Raw genomic sequence first — 17630 nt, 5'->3', positions numbered from 1 at the left:
AGCTGGAGCTGCTGAGGCCACAGGGAGCGAGGATTTGGACGGGCACAGTCACCTGGGTGGATGGCCTGGAGTGTGCATCTGCTGATCCTCCTCCCTATGGTTGCCCGTGGCGCTAGGCTGACTCCTTGAGGGGAAGGGTTAGCTGGATTGAGACCTAGCTGCCCGGCAACCCTCTCGTGTACACACTGTTGAAGGCCAACTGCAGCATCAGCGATGGAGTTGATCCGGTGCAGCAATGCAGAAGTGACGTCCTGGGCCAAGGTCTCTGTAGTGGCTGCCATCCTACCAGTGTTGACCTTGGTGCATTGGCATGCTGGTGCTATCATGTCAACTCCTCCATCGTGCCTTGCAATCTGGGGAGTGCAGTGGCAATCCCTTCCAGATGTTCCCGAGCTTAACTTTGCAGCTCCAACAACTGTGACATGAAGCAGCTCAGAGGCTCACCAGCTGACTCAGACTCAGCAAACTTCTGACCTCCAGCAGTCTGCTGAGTGCCAGGGGAGTCCCTGCCGCTGCTAGTTGTGGATCCGACAGTGCGATATGCTCACCAGATAGTGATCCTGAAGCTATTCTAAACCTAGGACCCATCAAGGTGTGTGTCTCTGCACTGTTGGAGGGTGTGGGTGAGCACTGTGACGGGACTTCAAGGAGGGTACCTTCCGATTTCTCTTCAGAGGTTTCATCATGGCTTGATTGGAGGCCCTGGGTCATGGACTCCATTGGCTGTTTCCCAGATGTCCCTGGGAAGCAAGGAGAGAAAATTAGTGCATGGCAGTGGTCCGTGAAACAGGACACATTACTTATAGCATAGTTGTATGATGTATGTTGCACTGCTGGACCCCACTTGGTAAAGCACCACTGCCCTTACCATCAGCACAGGGCTGGTCTAGATCGTTGCCGGCCAGCTGGATGGTTTTCAAAGCCCATGAGGACCTTGATTTCAGGCATTCCTCCACCAGTTTGCGACCTCTCCATGTTCTTGTTTACCTGCTTGTCCTGCTTAGAGATGGGAGAGTGTAAGCAGGACGCCTGCCAGGCCAGACGGCCTGTACGGGTGGTGAGTGGTCCCATGGATGGGATGAGGACAATGATGGGGAGTGAGAGAGAGTGAATGGTGATGTCCCATGAGCTGGCAGTGAGTGCGATCCCCATGGATGTGTGATGGGTTTGAGATTGAGAGAGTTGAGAGTGATGAGAAGAGTGACTTACCCTGGCGGAGGAAATCATTCATCCTCTTGCAGGACTGGGTGGCGGTCCTCTTTTGGAGGGCATTGGCGCTGACCACCACCTCCCAAGCTGGGTTAGTGAGGGTGCTACCCATCTTGCGGCCAGAGCTGGGATAGAGGACATCCCGGCGGAACTCCACGGCATCCAAAAGGCATTCCCAGTGATGCATGGCTGAACCTGGGCGGGGGGCTGCAGTTTTTTTGCCTTTCAGGGCCATGTCTTCTTTGCAGCAGTCAAGCACTGAGATGTAGGTGCATGGCTGGACTTTAAATATGGTGCCCAGTGTAATGAAGCAGTGAGGTGATGGTGGGTGGGCGAATGAAAGCCTGCCCACCATGGAAATGGCGTTTTTCCTGGGAGTGCATAAATAATTTGGCAGGTTTGGGATGATAGGGTGTGAATACCCACCCACACACAATGCAAATCTGGGGCTATTCCGCCTCAAGGGTGGGATTTTCCGGCCCTGCCTGTTGCCAGGATCATCAGATCCCACCGAAAGTCAATGGACTTTTGGCTGGGCTGCCGAACCTCCCACGGCGGGTCCTGCCACAACAGGGCCATAAAATCTTGGCCGAAGACTCCCAATCCCTCCCAGGGAATCTACTGGGAGGCGATCTCAATAAACCCATGCTGCAGGAGCTCGTTCTGTCACTGGTAAAATTCTAATGGGGTGGGCTAGAAGCTTCCCGCCCAACACATTCCATCATTTTACGAGCCATTTCACCTTCCAGTTCATCTTCAAAGGACTGGTAAAATTCAGCCCTATCTGCTCAAATATCTGGAATGGAAGTTGAACACACAATCTTTTGATTCAGAGGAGAGCGTTACCACTGATTCTGACCTTCCCTGGGGTTATTCCATGTAATTACTCTTTAACCTCTTTCCAATACTAACAGAAAATAGTCAACTTTATTGTTCCTACCATGTTTTGAAAAGCAATTCTAGAAGGAGCAAAGTCTTTGTCAGAAACATTAGATCAATAACTTTCTCCAGCATTGCTTTATTTTTGCGAAATATTTAATTCACATTTTTTCCAGGTAGGTGAAAGATATAGTATATCATAATATCTGGGAGATCACAAAAGATTGTATTATATTAGGGTTCAAATGACCATCTTCATTACTTGTTGTTAATCTTCTTACTTAAAGTCATCAGAAACCTCGGGAATAAATTATATTTTTAAAATACATTTTATGTACATAACTAGAAACAAAACAGCTGATTATACTGTCATTAAAAGTACAAATGAATCAAAGGCCAGAGAATATATTATATCTTCGATGGATTCTAGTTTCCCTCAAATATTTTCCTGGAACATGCACTTCATGCTGAATTCTAGCACAAGATCCACTAAACTTTTAAATTCCCAATTACATTCAGAAACCGAACCATTTTACCCATACATTTCTAGCTGTGAAATTGAAAGTGACTTACACGTATGCACACTGCAACTAGTAAATATTAGTTTTTTTTAATTCCCTGCCAGGAAGAGTTAAAATATGAATCTTTATCTTGTGCAGTCTTCAAAAAGAATTGCATTTAACACCTCTTGTCATACCTTATAGATGCAACATTGACTCCATCTTGATTGTTGCAAAAATATCATTTTGACATTTTACTGTCGCTTCTCCATGTAAATACATGAGACACAAAGAACTGGGGAGGAAAAACAAACAATTAAAACCTGCTGACATTTAGTACTAAATCTCTGATACAAATTGCTTAACAATAAAAGCAATTTATTCCTTAAATGTATTTAAATATTTCCAAACCTGGCATTAAAACAAACGTTGGCTGAAGTTAAGTTTTTTTCCCAAAATTTGGGCAGAACTAATGAAAGATTATTGGCCTTAAATTTAAATTCATTTCTCTCTCCATAGATGCTACCTGACCCGCTGAGTATTTCCAGTATTTCTGTTTTTATTTCAGATTTCTAGCATCTGCAATTTTTTTTTCTCAACCCTGAAACTATCTCAGTGTGAAAGAGTTACAAGACAACAAACCAATGCCTCTATAGCATACTGGATCACAAATTGGAACAAGTTGCCCATTGTACAGATCAAATGATGGGGATAATTCTGGGCCTTGCACACAGTTTCAGTCATCCTACTTCAAAAAGCATACTGATGCTTTACAAAACATTCAGAGGAGAGTAACTACCATGAACTAAGGGGACTAACTTAGCTAGCGATTTACATTGGACACCAAGCATAAGATCACAAACACACACAAAACTAGCACTACTTGACTTTAGCAATAACAGAAGTAGGGAAGGAACAAAGTCAGGAATAAGAAAAGGCCATTCAGTCCATCATGTTAGCTCCATGCAGCATTCCTTTCACAGATTCTGTCTCTTCAGCCACCTGCCAACAGTCACTAATCTGATCTTTTGTTCTACTTTTCACTGAAAAAAAATCAAAAATCATTATGTGCCATCAATATCTCCAAAATTCTAGCATTCTTTAAAGTAAATAGGACAAGTGGTGGTCAGGGTAATTGTGATGGAAGCCCACCAGGAAAATAATATACAGAAGTTGGAATGGAATATGCTTGATTAGTTAAGTGGCCTTTTCTTACTTATATATTTAGTTTTCTTCCTTGACCTCCGACAATCATACAAAGAATTAAATAGAGTATACAATGTAGGAACAGGCCATTCAGCCAAACAGTCCATGTTCCTCCTCCCATTTTTCTTCATTCAACATGAGCAGCTTAACCCTCTATTGCCTTCCCCCACATATGCTTATCTAGTGACCCCTTAAAACAAAAATCTATGATATTTGTCTCAATTACTTCCTATTTGATGAAGAATTATGATGTGGTGTATAAAATATGGAAAATCTTTTTTTTTGTTTTGAAGTAATAGTTGGCGTGTTATAAAGTTTTGATTTAAAGAAAAAGGGAAATCTGTGAATGTTATATTAATTGTATTAAGATTAGGAATCCACAGGTGAAGGGCATTTGTTGATTAAGTACATTGATTACTCTGGAACACTGAGGAGTTGGTGAGGGAGGAGGCAGACATATATTGCATTCTGTAAATAAGTCTAGTATTTAGGTAAAAGATTAGTGTCTGGTTTCCTATTTCACCTTGGAGCTTCAGAAGGAATTAACAGACTACTCCTATTATTATTTCTTGTCTTTATCCACAAGGATTCTATTTCTGTCTTTTTCCCCACAGCCATAATTATCTCTAATAAGCACCGTTACTCCATTTCCCCTTTTACGCTCTCTATCTTCTCTAAATGTTATACCCAGCAATATTTAATTCCCAGTCTCGATTTTTCTGTAGCCCTGGCTCAGCAGTCACGAGTATATTTGTTGCCTCCAGTTCGCCTGTTCTATTACGGACACTATTCATTGCTGTACAGTTTACCTCATTGTTAGTAGCAATTCCTCTTATTTTATTTTGCATCATCTTTTTACAACCCTGTTCCTTTTATTCCCTGGCCATTTATGTCCTTCCTAAGCTTCCTCATCCAATGCGCTCCTTCCCCCCATTTTTTTTTTTACTTTTTCGAGCCTTGTTTCGTTTCTTGCAGATCTCATGCATCACACTCTCCATCTCACTAGTTTAAAATTTTTGCCAATTCCCTTTTTACCCTTAGATGAAAGCAAAAGACTGCAGATGCTGGAAATCTGAAATAAAAGCAGAAAACGCTGGAAAAACTCAGCAGGTCTGACAGCATCTGTGGAGTGAGAAACAGTTAATGTTTCAAGTCTGTATGACCCTTCTTTAGAGCTGAAGAGAAGCAGAAATGTGATGAAATGTATACAGTTTAAGCGGGGTTGGAGCAAGTGAAGCTGGATAGAAGGCCAGCAATAGGTGAGGGCTAAGGAGAGATTGACATGGAAGTCATGCACGAAAAGACAAAGTGAGTGTTAATGGCAGTAGTGCTGGCTAAAGGAGGTGCTGATAGTGGTATTAAGGTAAGAAAGCAGAATGTGTTAATAGCAGACCAAGGGTAAGCACTCTGTGAAAGAACAACATGGAACAAATACAAGCCATTGTTTCCACGACTGTTACTGACCTCATCTCCTCTGGAGATCTTCCTTCCATAGCTTCCAACCTGATAGTCTCCCAACCTCAGACGGCCCGCTTCTACCTCCTACCCAAAATCCACAAACAGGACTGTCACAGCAGACCGATCGTGTCAGCCTGTCCCTGCTCCATGGACCTCATTTCTTGCTATCTTGACTCCATTCTCTCCCCTTGTCCAGTCCCTTCCCACCTACATCCGTGATTCCTCTGACACCCTACATCATATCAACAATTTCCAGTTCCCTGGCCCCAACCGCCTCCTCTTCACCATGGACGTCCAATCCCTCTACACCTCCATCCCCCACCAGGATGGTCTGATGGCTCTCCGCTTCTTCCCCGACCAGAGGTCTGAACAATCCCTATCCACCACTACTCTCCTCCATCTGGCTGAACTTGTTCTCACACTGAACAATTTCTCCTTAAACTCCTCTCACTTCCACCAAATAAAAGGTACCCGCATGGGCCCCAGTTATGCCTGTCTCTTTATGGGTTACGTGGAACATTTCTTGTTCCAGTCCTACTCCGGCCCCCTCCCACAACTCTTTCTCCGGTACATCGATGATTACTTTGGTGCTACTTCATGCTCTCGTCTGGACCTGGAAAAATTTATTAATTTTGCTTCCAATTTCCACCCCTCCATCATTTTCACATGGTCCATCTCTGACACTTCCCTTCCCTGTCTCAATTTCTGGTGATAGACTGTCTACCAATATCCATTACAAGCTTACCAACTCCCTCAGCTACCTCGACTACAGCTCCTCACACCCCGCTTCCTGTAAGGACTCCATCCCATTCTCTCAGTTCTTTGGCCTCTGTCGCATCTGTTCTGATGATGCCACTTTCAAAAACAGTTCCTCTGACATGTCTTCCTTCTTCCTTAACCGAGGTTTTCTACCCACGGTGGTTGACAGGGCCCTCAACCGTGTCCGGCCCATCTCCCGCGCATCCACCCTCACACCTTCCTCTCCCTCCCAGGAACATGATAGGGTCCCCGTTGTCCTCACTTATCACCCCACCAGCCTCCGCGTTCAAAGGATCATCCTCCGCCATTTCCGCCAACTCCAGCATGATGCCACCACCAAACACATCTTCCCTTCACCCCTCCCGGTGGCATTCCGCAAGGATCGTTCCCTCTGGGTCCACTCCTCCCTCACTCCCTACACCTCAACCCCCTCCCATGGCACCTTCCCACGCAACCGCAAAAGGTGCAATACCTGCTTCTGTACTTCCCCTCTCCTCACCATCCAAGGGCCCAAACACTCCTTTCAAGTGAAGCAGCATTTCACTTGCATTTCCTTCAGTTTCGTCTACTGCATTCATTGCTCCCAATGCGGTTTCCTCTACACTGGAGAGACCAAACGCAAACTGGGTGACCGCTTTGCAGAACACCTTCAGTCTGTCCGCAAGCATTATCCAGACCTCCCTGTCGCTTGCCATTTCAACACTCCACCCTGCTCTCATGCCCACATGACCGTCCTTGGCTTGCTGCATTGTTCCAGTGAAGCTCAACGCAAACTGGAGGAACAGTACCTCATATTCTGACCAGGCACTTTACAGCCTTCCGGACTGAATATTGAGTTCAACAATTTTAGATTATGAACTCTCTCCTCCATCCCCACCCCCTTTCCAATCACCCACTTTTTTCCCCAATAATTTATATAGATTTTTCTTTACCAACCTATTTCCATTATTTTTAAATGTATTTCCATCCATTGTTTTATCTCTACCTTTTAGCCTTTTTTGATTCCTTCACCCCACCCCACCCCCACTAGGGCTATCTGTACCTTCCTTGTCCATTCTACCCTTAATTAGCACATTCCTTAGATAATATCACCACCTCCAACACTTCTTCGTCCTTTTGTCTGTGACATCTTTTGGTTATCTCCACCTATTACTGGCCCTCTATCCAGCTCTACTTGTCCCCGCCCCCCCCAAACCAGCTTATATTTCACCTCTCTTCTATTTTTCCTTAGTTCTGTTGAAGGGTCATTCGGACTCGAAACGTTAATTGTGTTCCTCTCCGCAGATGCTGCCAGACCTGCTGAGTTTTTCCAGGTATTTTTGTTTTTGTTATGGAACAAATAACAGATGGCCCTTTTGGGGGTGGGGTAGGGGTGATGGATGGGGATAAAGGATAGAAAAGGGGATAAAAAGGGGCTAAAACAATGAATAAATGGATAAAAACGAAAATAAAGTGGATAAAAATTAAAAATAAATTTTAAAAACAAGGAGATTAAAAAAAGGGGTGAAGATAAAGGAGAGTATTCATGGCCTGAAGTTGTTGAACTCAATGCTAAGTCTGTAAAGTCCGAAGGCTCTAAAGTGCCTAATCGGAAGATGAGGTGCTGTTCACCCAGTTTGCTTTGGGCTTCATTGGAACACTGCTGCAGGCCAAGGATGGACCTGTGGGCATTACAGCAGGATGGTGTGTTGAAATGGCAAGCGACAGGAAGAACTGGGTCATGCTTGCAGACAGACCGAAGATGTTCCGCAAAGCGGTCACCCAGTTTGCATTTGGTTCCCTCAATGTAGAGGAGACTGCATTGGGAGCAGTGAATGCAGTAGACCAAACTGAAGGAGGTGCAAGTGAAGCACTGCTTCACCCAGAAGGAGTGTTTGGGCCCTTGGATGGTGAGGAGGGGGAGGTAAAGAGGTAGGTGTTGCATTTTGCAGGCTAGGGTACCCACACGGGTCCTAGTTATGCTTGCCATTTTATGGGGTACATTCCTTGTTCCACTCCTACTCTGGCCCCTCCTGCAAGTTTTTCCTCGGTACATTGACAACTGTTTCGGTGCCGCTTCATACTACTACATAACTCAAAAAAGTTACCAATTTTGCTTTCAATTTCCACCCCTCTATCACCTACACATGGTCCATCTCCGACACTTCCCTTCCTTGACCTGTTTCCATTTCTGGTGATCGACTGTCCACCAATATTCATTACAAGCCCACCGACCGCCACAGCTACCTCTACTAAAGCTCTTCACATCCTGCTTCCTCTAAGGGCTCCATCCCATTCTCTCAGTTCCTTTGCCTCTGTCACATCTGTTCTGATGATGCCACCTTCAAAAACGACGCCTGACATGTCTTCCTTCTTCCTTAACCAAGGTTTCCCACACACTGTGGTTGACAAGGTCCTCAACCGTGTCTGACCAATCTCTTGCGCCTCTGCCCTCACACTGCAGTCTCCTCTACATTGGGCAGACCAAACACAGACTGGGTGACCGCTTTGCGGAACACCTTCAATCTGGCTGCAAGCATGACCCAGGCCTTCCTGTCACTTGCTATTTCAACACAACCTCCTGCTCTCATGCCCAGATGTCCATCCTTGACCTGACCTGCTGCAATGATTCAATAGAGGAGCCCAACACAAACTGGAGGAACAGCACCACGTCTTCTGATTAGGCATGTTACGGCCTTCCGGACTTAACATTGAGTTCAACAATTTCAGGCCATGAACTCTCTCCACTATCTTCACCTCTTTTTAAAAAAAGTTATATATATTTTTTATCCATTTATTTTCATTTTTAGTCATTTGTTCATTGTTTTATCCTCTTTTTTCATCCTTCTTCCCCAACCACCGCCCCACCCCCCGACCCCACGCCCCCAAAAAGGGCCATCTGTTACTTGTTCCACGTTGTTCTTTCACAGAGTACTTACCCTTGTTCTGCTATTAACACATTGTGCTTTCTTACCTTTATCCCACTATCAGCGTGGACACAGTGGAAGCATTGAGATAAGTGTTAAATAGACACAATTAGGCACCATCGGCATACAGGTGGAAGCTAGCACTATGTTTATACATGATATCCCTAAGGGGTGATGTGTACACAAGGAAGAGAAGGAGGGCTAAGGATGGATTCTTGGGGAACAGGGGTGGTAAGAGAAGCCACTGTTGCAGATGTTCTGTCAGCCACTGATAACAGAGGATCCAAGCTAGGTCAGTCCCATCTGAATGGAGGACAGGATATGGAGGAGGATTAGTCACCAGTATCAAAGACTCAGAGAGAGCTTAAGATGGGCTAATCCACCATGGTGAAAAGGTACGGAGAACATTATTTATGACTTTGGTTTGGGCCATTTAGGTGCGGTGGGAAAGGCAGAAATCTGATTAGAGAAATTCAAACAATGGGTTACGGGGTGTTTGGCAACAACATGCTCAATGACTCGAGAAGAAAGGGAAAAAAACAAAAAAACTGCGGATGCTGGAAATCCAAAACAAAAACAGAATTACCTGGAAAAACTCAGCAGGTCTGGCAGCATCGGCGGAGAAGAAAAGAGTTGACGTTTCGAGTCCTCATGACCCTTCGACAGAACTCTGTTCTGTCGAAGGGTCATGAGGACTCGAAACGTCAACTCTTTTCTTCTCCGCCGATGCTGCCAGACCTGCTGAGTTTTTCCGAGAAGAAAGGGAGATTGGATACAGGGTGGTGGTGGCATGCAAGGACAGTGGGGTTGAGGATGGTTTTTTTGAGGAGGCAAAATGATGATAATGGTTTCAACTAGTAGTACAGTGGTTGAAGAGAGGGAATCATTTACAATGTTACATAAGGGTCTGGCAAGAATCTAGATGCTTAGCAACAGCATTGAGAGAGCAGCAGGTGGGTCTCATGAACAATGAGTTCAGGGAGGCCATTTGGGGAGGTGGAAGAGAACCTAGAGAGATAAGGGCTCAGGATCCTGGGAGTGGGGTAAGAAGGAAGCATAAGTGCCAACACCTGAGAGTTACTTCAACGAAGTTAGAATGATGTCTGTGCTGAGTGATTAAGTCAAAACATTCAAAATGATATTGTTGAGTACAAAGACTGGAAGTGGTTTGTATAACTGTTAATATAGCAGACTGAACAGCAAAAGATGTGGTCAATGATTTCTTTGCATCTGAATTAATTAACTGAAACTACAGCCTCCTCTTTGGGTAACTGCAAAAGCAAGGGAGTGATTAAGTTAAAGTAAAGGGGCTAATGAAACAGTTCAAAACAATCAAGGACAATAGGTTATGACACCTCGCCTCATATCTAATCTTGTAGATAACTTGATAGAGATTGATTGCCATACTTAGTTAACAACTCAACTATTCTCCTATGTGACTACTATTATGGTGGAAGGTTACCTAGATAGATCATGGTCTTTTTTCATCTACCAAATTCCAATAATCCTGCTTTCTCAGAAGTTCAGATTATGGGTTACCTGCAAGTTATTTTCTGCTGCCATAAGAAAGTAATTTTTTGTTTTGTCAATTGGAGCACAATGGAATGTTACTTCAAGTTTGCAAACACCAAGTAGCCTTTCAAGATGCTTCCAAGATGCTCCTGAAAAACTGAAATCTAGTACCAAACTTTAAACTAATCAAGGTGCCTACAAATAACCTTGTTTTTATTAATGCATCTTAAATCATGCTAAAAATAGCACACAATGAGCTGTCCAGAATCAAACTACAACAAATGAAAATGTGTGATAGGTATTGATTTGGAGATACAAGTTCTTTTAGTTATCCTGTAGTGTTCTCTTCAAGGTCAAAAGTGCATCTTGCTGCCCTCAAACTATTTTTTAAAAGATTTAAATAAAATCTGGTACATCTCCCGCGTTCACTAAGGTCATAAACAAAGAACTTTTATAGAAAGATATTATGGGGAATCAATTCCAAGTAAGAAACAGGAAAAATGTCAATTTAGTGCAATGCTGTCTGTAGCATGAAAAGTTCTTCCAACAGTAAGCCTGTTGTGTGAGATCACAGCCATCAAAGCTGGTCAGAATAAACAATGCAATGGAGTTTGTGAAGTTTATAAGTGTATTTTTCGGTCAATCACACATGTATACACAACATAGTAGGAGACAGAGTGGCAAAGAGGTCATAGGTAGGCAATTATATTATGCCTATGTGGAATCCCAAAGAACAAACAACATTGTGCCTTTAATATGATAAAATGTCCTAAGGGTTTTCACAGGAGCACAAAATTTGGCAAAAAAGCCAAGACATCACCATTAGGAATTAATTGCTTGGTCAAAAAGATATGTTGAAAGAAGCATCGCCAAGGAGTAGAGAGATGTGGCGAGCTGGACAAGTTTAGGGAAGGAATTCCAGAACTTAGGGTGGCACAGCCTCTAATAGTTGGGCAAAGAAAGCAGGAGACAGTAGATGCATTGGTGGTTATCTTTTGAGATTCTGTAGACTCTGGAACAGTTCCTACAGATTGATGGGTAGCTAATGTAACCCCACTATTTAAAAAGGGAAGTAGAGAGAAAACAGGGAACTATAGACCAGTCAGCCTGACGTCGGTAGTGGGGAAAATTCTTGAGTCCGTTAAAAAAGATTTAACAGCTGAGCACTCGGAAAACAGTGGCAGAATCGGACACAGTCAGCATAGATTTACGAAAGGGAAATCATGCTTGCCAAATCTTCTGGAATTTTTCGAGGATGTAACTAGTAGAGTTGATGAGGGGGGAGCCAGTGGATGTGGTTTAGCTGGACTTCTAGAAGGCTTTCGACAAAGTCCCACTTAAGAGAATAGCGTGTAAAATTAAAGCTCATGGGATTGGGGGTAGTGTATTGAGATGGATAGAAAACTGGTTGGCAGACAGGAAACAAAGAGTAGGAATAAACGGGTCTTTTTCTGAGTGGCAGGCAGTGACTAGTGGGGTACTGCTGGGACCGGTGCTGGGACCCCAGCTATTCACAATATATATTAATTATTTAGATGAGGGAACTAAATGTAATATCTCCAAATTTACAGATGACACAAAGCTGGGTAGGAGGGTGAGCTGTGAGGAGGATACCGAGATGCTTCACTTGGACAAGCTGAGTGAGTGGGCAAATGCATGGCAGATGCAGTATAACACGGATAAATGTGAGGTTATCCACTTTGGTAGCAAAAACAGGAAGGCAGATTATCTGAATGGCTATAAATTGAGAGAGGGGAATGTGCAACAAGATCTGGGTCTCCTCGTACACCAGTTGTTGAAAGTGCAGCAGGTGGTAAAGAAGGCAAATGGTATGTTGGCCTTCATAGCAAGAGGATTCGAGTACAGGAGCAGGGATGTCTTGCTGCAATTATACAGGACCTTGGTGAGACCACACCTGGAATATTGTGTGCAGTTTTGGTCTCCTTATCTGCTATAGAGGGAGTGCAGCGAAGGTTTACCAGGTTGATCCCTGGGCTGGCAGGACTGACATATGAGGAGAGATTGAGTAGGTTAGGATTATATTTGCTGGAGTTCAGAAGAATGAAAAGGGGATCTCATAGAAACCTATAAAATTCTAACAGGACTAGACAGGATAGAGGCAGGAAGAATGTTCCCAATGGTGGGGGAGTCCAGATCCAGGGGTCACAGTCTGAGGATATGGGGTAGACCATTTAGGAGTGAGATGAGAAGAAATTTCTTCACCCAGAGAGTGGTGAGCCTGTGGAATTCACTACCACAGAAAGTAGTTGAGGCCAAAACATTGTATGTTTTCCAAGGAGTTAGATATAGCTTTTGGGGCAAAACGATCAAAGGATATGGGGTGAAAGCAGGAGCAGGCTATTGAGTTGGATGATCAGCCATGATCATGATGAATGGCGGAGCAGGCTCGAAAGGCCAAATGGCCTATTCCTGCTCCTATTTTCTATGTTTCTATGAGACACACAAGAGACCAGAGTTGGAAGAACAGAGTTTTCAGAGGTTATAGGAGGCTTGAACAATAGGGAGGGCGAACACGGGAACAAAAATTTTAAAAATCAAGTTTTGGTAAACTGGAAGCTACTGTAGGTCAGCGAGGATGGGGTGAAGGGTGAACAGCACTTGGTGCGAGTTAGGATATAGGTAGTAGAATTTTGGATCAGCTCAACTGTAAGAATGGAAGGTGGGAAATCAGTCAGGAGAGATTGTAGTCAAGTTTAGAGGTAACAAAAGCACGAATGAGGGAGGGTTTCGGTAGATGAACTGAGGCAGGGACAGACACAGGCGTAAGTGGCAGCAGGTGGTCTTGGTAATGGAGAAGGTATGGGATTGAAAGCTCAGCTCAGGATCAAATAAAATGTTGAAGTTGCAAAGTCCGGTTCAACCAGAAATGGCGGCCAGGTAGGAGCATGGAATTAATGGTTAGGGAATGGGAATTGCAGGGGGGTGCAACTTTGGTTTTTAGTGTGTTTACATGGAGGAAATGGGCCAGAATTTTATGCAGAGGTGGGACCTCACACTGTCCACCAGCTTAAAAGTTGGGGGGAGGGGGCAAGCCTGCCTCTGCTTGGCCAGTTGCCCTGCAGTCATGTCACAGCCATTGGGCTGTTAATTGACCTTAGGTGGAACTCCCACCCACATCGGGGAGGAACTTCTGCCTCCTAATTAAATGTCTGCAGCTCTCTTGTCCAACAGCGCCACCAGGAGCAGGAGCCACTGCTAGGACTACAGGCTCCTCTCCTTCAGAGTCAGCCTATGGACCTAGACTTAAGCCCAGGGTTTCATCAGGGTCAGGCTGGCAGGCCCTGGCGAGAAGTGCCTCCTTTAGGCACAGGGTGCCCAAACAGGAGGGACATCCTCCTTAACCTGCAAAAAGGCCTCCTGAGTTCACCCATCAGTCTCACTACATGCCATGGAAACCAGTGAGTAAGATTCCAGCAGCGGCCCATGGGAGGAGGCTCTTAAATTCTTATTAAGGCCTCAACTGGCTCACAGGCAAGAAGCCACCAGGTGCCTCTCCTGCCGCAAGCAAGTAAAATTTGTAGAGGTGGATAGGTGATAGGCATGGCGTAGCCACCATGGTACCCAAGTTTCTACCCCCATGCCCATCCCAGGGTGGGGAGGAGGAATTGAGGCGTGGACATAAAATACTGACCTTGGCTCACTCAAGATGTCTGACAAGCAGTCTCACAACAAGGACAAAATGAAGGCAGTCAAGGAGGGGTGGTGGCAATTTAGAGATGGGTGTCATCAGTCTAAATGTAGAATCTAACATTATGCTTTTATGTTGCCAAGGGGCAGGATATTGATGAGATGGTATGATAGACTCATACATTGTAACGATACCAGAATAGAATCTCAGAAACAGATAATAGCAATTTTAATTTATATATATTTGTCCAATTTCCAGTTTTAAATAAACTTACTCAGAAATATACCTATATAAAATAAAGTTCTAATTTAACAGACTACTTTAAAAGATCTTGTACCAGAGCCCTTAAGCCAATAGCCATGTATAAAGAACATTTTTTCAATATCTTAGTGAGTTCTTGGTTTCATATGCAAGTCTAGGTTCTCCCTATATAACTAACCCTAAATGGGCATTGTAATTTTGAACCCTCAATCACCACCTCCCCATCCCCCCACCCTCACCCCCATTTTATTTGGCAGCTTGTAATTTTAATATACCGCACCAGATGCAGAAAAACCTCAGAACTGGGCTATTCTTCACATAAATGTCTTCCCCACGTTGCTTTTGGAATGTTGTGCATCCAGTGCTCAAAAAGTAAAAGCACAGGCATTTTATTTCTGCCTGTGATATTAAGACTCCCTGAATAATACAGGAAAATGCTCGAGTACATGGGCTTCCAGTGTCACCTTCATGGTCCTCGACCTTCCGGATATTTTAACACGAGCAAATATTATTCTAAATCAAATTGAACAGATGCATTTGTTAATAGCAATTCCATAAGCATCACTAACTCACCTATCCCAGCAAACCACATGGGTAATCATTTAAAAACACATCAAGAACTACACTGGAAATCATCATCTTTTTCTACTCCATGAATGATCAAGATAGAGTTATATCCATTAATGTTAGCTCCATTTTATTAGCAGTACAGTGTGACATCTAAATGTCACATCCAAATATTTTGTTGAGTCAGTTACTACATAAATGAGCATTGACTATTTGGGGTAGGTATGTGCTTATTAAATAGATACTTTGTTTAAATGTTGATATGGAGTCATTTAATTGAAAAGACAAATACACTTCTCTCCCTAAAGAATCATTTTTATGTCACATTAGCAATAAAATTTCGAAGACAAAATCAAGGATGGCTCTTAGAAGACTACTACTCATGCAATCAGACATGTAGATTTGTATTTTTTGTTGAAACTGAAATGAATGTGTTGCTAATAGCAAAAGTATTATAAAGCTCACAAAACAATGTTCAAAGAGCACTTAGAGGGTTAATGATCAAATTCTCACTTTCAGAACCTAACTTTCAACATTAGCAGTTGCACACATAGTTCATTTGTTATACAAGGTATTTTGAAAAGACAAAACACTCCATTCGTCTCCAACTGCCCACTCTGAGAAACCTACTGTATTTAAAACCTAACAAATTACTTGAATAGATTATTTGCAAAATCTTCTGTTTGTAGTACAATAAAATAATTGTTTTTTTTAAAACCTAGGGAAGATTTCTTCCTCTTCCTGCAGCTTTTGCAATTCAATAGCAGGCAGCATTCCCAGCTAAAAAGAAATTCTACATGATGCATCATTCAGCTGTCTGCCTTGCATAAACAATTACATATACTGCAAAGGCAGAGCAGAAAGTAATAAGCATTCTGAAGGTATCCAGCTAGATATTTCACCCAGCCCATTTCCATCTAACAGCAAGTCAAACAAATTAAAAGCAAGCATCAGACTGTCATGGTGAAAAATTGAAATTTTAAAAGTTGGAATTCATCAGGAAAATAAAGGGTCATGTTGAAGAGCAATTAGGGAAGAATTAGATAAATTAACAATGAGCTGCACCACTGCAATGGGGAATACAAAACTGACCTTCCCTTTGGCCAAGTTGTGACACTTTCATTGAGGAATGAACATATACCTCACATAAGGAGAGGCAACTGGAGAGCAAGTAAACATTGCTCTACTTTCCTACCTCTTCCAGTGACAAGGGTTATGGTCTAGGAATAGGCCGACTTGGTTGGCGTTGTGCGGTCCAGAAAATCAAGAAGGGCTAGAGAAGAAACAAAGCTACAAAAGATTACATGGAGAACAAATTTATATTTTGGCAGAGTGTGAAGCTATTACTTCCCCTTTTCCAAATGTAATCTTACAGTCAAAAATATCAATTTAACAACTCAATTCACAAATATTGGTGTCTGATTAGTGTAACTGTTACACCTAAGCCACTTCCACAGTACAAGCTGTTGGGTTACAAAAAATACAGGACCTGACCATTAAATAAATTAACTACACAAAAGTAAAAATGCGGCAAGGGCTGAAAATTTGAACTACAAAACAGAAAATGTTGGAAATACTCAGCAGGTCTAGCAGCAACTGTGGAGAGAGATACAGAGTTAAGATTTCAGGTCTGTGATCTTTCATCAGAACGCATTTAATAAACTGGTCTTTCATCCTCGAAGTAGGATCATTGCATGGTCCTAAAACTCAATATATTAAACATATGTTTGTACATGTTGACTAGTTCTGGAAGTGCCTTCTGGATTGAGTTGCATCTTTGCAAGGAGTAAAAGGAAAAAATACATCAAAAGACATGAGTAATTTTTTTTTAAATGCTTGAATTTGTAGTCAGTTGATGCCAAGGCCTACCCCACCCACCCCCTCTCCGAGGCTGAACCAAAGGAAAGCAGTCAGATGGCGCCAGTGAGCTTGGTAGTGATAAAGATAATGTTTTTTTTCATTTGTTCTTAGGATGTTCACATCACTGGCAAGGCCAGTACTTATTTGCCCATCCTGAATAGCCCTTGAACAGGTGGTGGTAAGTCACCTTCTTGAATTGCTACAGTCTGTTGTGTATGTGCACCCATAGTGCTATTACGTAGGGTAGTCCAGGACTTTGACCCAACAGTAATGAAAGAAGGGCATTATAGTTCCAAGTCAGGATGATGTATAACTTGGAGGGGGTCTTGCAGGCAGTGGCATTCCCATGCATGTGTTACCTTGAGGTGGTAGAGGTCACAGGTTTGGAAGGTACTGTCAAAGGAGCCGTGGCAAGTTCCTGCAGTGCAACTTTAGATGATACACACTGTTGGCATTGTGCACTGGTGGTGGGGGGAATGAGTGTTTAAGACATTGGATGGGGGTGCCAATCAAGCAGGCTGTTTTGTTTTGGATAGTGTTGAGCTTCTTGAGTGTATTGGTGCCTCACTCGTCCTGGCAAGTGAAGAGTATTCCATCACACTGCTGACTTGTGCCTTTTAGATGGAGGACGACAGGCCTTGGGGAGTCAGGCAAATTATTACACACTGGAGAATTCCAGACCGCTGACCTCTTTTTGTGGCCACAGTATTTATATAGCTGGTCCAGTCATTAATGGTAACCGCTAGGGCATTGATGTTGGGCATTGAGCAAAGTTAATACTATTCAATGTGAAGGGAAAATGGTTAGATTCTCTTGCTGGAATGGTTATTGACTAGTGTGAATGTTCATGTCACTTTTCAACCC

General features: G+C 43.3%; 1 protein-coding gene across 4 annotated transcripts in view; it reads right to left on the bottom strand.

Moving 5' to 3' along the window:
* The window catches only part of LOC121285813 (protein-tyrosine sulfotransferase 2-like), a 146787-nt gene that overhangs the window by 51786 nt on the left and 77371 nt on the right, over positions 1-17630 (bottom strand). For 3 of the 4 annotated variants that reach the window (XM_041202667.1, XM_041202666.1, XM_041202665.1), the window contains exon 3: positions 2786-2883. The exons of the other annotated variant lie outside the window; for it this stretch is intronic. The gene's annotated coding sequence lies outside the window, so the exon portion shown is untranslated. The remainder of the gene's footprint in view (positions 1-2785; positions 2884-17630) is intronic. 4 annotated transcript variants of the gene reach the window in all.

This window comes from Carcharodon carcharias, chromosome 13, assembly GCF_017639515.1.
Source record: "Carcharodon carcharias isolate sCarCar2 chromosome 13, sCarCar2.pri, whole genome shotgun sequence".
Taxonomy (NCBI): Eukaryota; Metazoa; Chordata; class Chondrichthyes; order Lamniformes; family Lamnidae; genus Carcharodon; species Carcharodon carcharias.
This window is presented reverse-complemented; position numbering and strand designations above follow the sequence as displayed.